The sequence below is a fragment of the Lactuca serriola genome, chromosome 8 (genome assembly GCF_051521515.1).
Source record: "Lactuca serriola cultivar US96UC23 chromosome 8, Lser_US96UC23_V15, whole genome shotgun sequence".
NCBI classification, from domain to species: domain Eukaryota; kingdom Viridiplantae; phylum Streptophyta; class Magnoliopsida; order Asterales; family Asteraceae; genus Lactuca; species Lactuca serriola.
In genome coordinates this window covers 253764645-253767389 of record NC_136415.1, presented here as the reverse complement: position 1 = coordinate 253767389, position 2745 = coordinate 253764645, and positions in this window count along the sequence as shown.

Below are 2745 nucleotides of genomic sequence, written 5' to 3'. Positions count from 1 at the left end.
CTTAAGTCATTTGGATTCAAAGTCAACTACGTGATTATGCAATCAACATGAATAAAATTCCATTGTATTGTGATTCACAAAGTGTTATACACATTTTTCACAGCCCTGTGCAACATTCAAAGACTAAACACATTGCACTTTGTTATCATTTTATCAAAGATCACGTTGAAGATGACAACATTGAAATTCATTTTGTAAAGACCACAGATCAGCTTGCTGATATCTTTAAAAACCGTTTGATGAAAAGAGTTTTCTACGAATTTTGGCAGGCTTAGGCATGCTAGATGCAAATGTTGTTCTTGGTCTACATGTGTTACAAAGAATGTTGATGTCGAATTTTTAGATCATTTAGAGGTTACTATTCATCGAACCCCCTTCGACATGCTTCGCTTTCAACGCGTAGTGTCGATACTTTTATTATCTTGTCGACATTTTTTTTAAAAATTTTCGCTAGTCTGATACGCTTATTTCATTATTGTTCTTTTCATTCAAAAATGAAAAATAACAAAAATATTTTTTTATTTTTGTTATTTTCATTCAAAAATCAGAAATACTAAAAAGATTTTCTTATTTTTGTTATTTTCATTCAAAAATCAAAAATATCAAAAAGATTTTCTTATTTTTTTCTCATTCTAATCTCATAAGTACAATTTTTTTTGGTTTGAATAACGATCTTGTATAGTTGGTTGTGGAAGATTTCTAAGTAGAACATGGCTTGCAGCTCTTAGGAAAGGTATTCATTCGATACTTTGTACTAGTTAAGATGTCCCTATAAGCATGTTCCAGCATGTCGACCCAAACCTCCATAACTCAATGTATCGAAGCCTTAATGGTTTTCTCATCATGAGGATTCCTTCCTAATTAGGCTATATTCACATTAGTTCCTGAGCTACCTTACTAATCTCACATGAGTTAAGAGTTTTTTGCTTGGTCCACTTATTGCAGAGGTACTTTCGTCTTTATGACCAATCTTTTTCATCCAAAAATTCTTCCATGCTCACACATAATGACATACGTCTAAGAGATCCCTGGTATAAAACAATCAGGATTTAGGCATATCAAAAGTCTGTGTTTATGATCCCAATTCATGAGACCGTGAAAAAGGTGAAACCCATCTTTTCGAAACATTCAATGAATTGACGGTGAACTTATTAGTCAAGAATGTTACGAAATATTTGTTTCTGTACCTTCGATATCCAAAATTATATTCATTCGTTTTGAGTGGTCTTGCTAAAATGTTCAATACCTACGACATTTTTACCCAACAAGATCCACGATCTAATTTTGCTTTGGAATATGATTTATGCCTGTATATCAATTTTAATTCTTTGATGCTTGATAAATTTTCAAAAGCCTACTTGTCACTGACTACAATGGTCAAAGATGTAATTTTGTTTACAATTTCTCACACTTATGTTAAGTTGTGATTTGTAACAGTATCTAAGCTGACCAAAGAAGTCTTGCAAAAGATGCCCTTCGATACTCCTCTATGAGCATTCTATTGTAATTCACAGGAAACCACACAAGATGTTCGACATCTCTCTTGGTGTAGAACAAAGCGATCTTTGCCTGGGATGTTACTGCTTTATGTCGATTTTTTTTATTGATATCCAATATCTAAATTTTTTTATATTGATCTCATCACACTCTTTGGCACACATTGTCACACACCGAAATCCTTGAGGTTCTGAGCAATACCAACTCAGGTTGATGATTTCGAAATGTCTGGTGTATGACTTCGCTTTTCAACCCAAAAGTGAAAGAGCCTTACCTCCATGCTGAAGGCTTCTGACGGTTCTCATCCCTTTGGACACTCGAATAGACTGATGGAAGTGACGTTCTAGTTACTATATGTCACACCCCGAAAACCGAAGTCAGAAACATTTTCGGGGCGGACTCCATGTTGAGTATCAAATCCAATGCACATAGTAAGCAAAGTAAACAACCATTACATTACATATATAAAAGTTTACATTTGTTTCAAAAGTAAATTGTACAAGTGTGATACATAGTATATATGAACAAAATAAGACGAGTCTTCTACGCACTCCTTCTTCGCCAAAAGAGATTGCCGGGTACCTGTCTAATGCGAACCTGAGAATACAAGCGGTTTGAAAATAACCATAAAGCTGGTGAGTTCATAAGCGGTTAGTTTTTATGAAAATGTACGAGTTCCTTTGGTTTCCTGAAAAAGTGGTTATCCAAGAAACTCCCATATCTCTTAAAAGTTGGTTACCAAATCCAAAATGTAAAGTAAGATATACACTGAAAACATGATTGTTCTTGTGAATTGTAAAGTTTGATATCTAAATTGTTACACGTTTCTGGTTACGTATTACTGTTACCCAGGAAAATCCTATACTTTCCTACATGTGTGTGTGAACTGTTACCAATTCTGATTATGTCCAATGTTATCCCCAGAAAATCCCATATTTTCTTGAATGTGTGTGTGTACGAATTGTTAACGATTCCGATTATGTTTAGTGTTATCCCCAGGAAAATCTCATATTTTCCTGAATGTGTGTGTATGAATTTTCCTGAAAGTTTGATTATCCTTAAATGTACATTAGTTTTATTACGTACATAAAACTAATAATTAAGTGTGAAGTTTTCATAATCTTGATTGCGAGTCCTTAACCATACTTCAGACTAGATATGACTCGGGCCAGGGCCAGTATCCTTTTTATGACTTTCGTCACCCTTGAACCTTTCGGTTCGGCTGTAGCTAGCAGCCAGGTGCGGGAT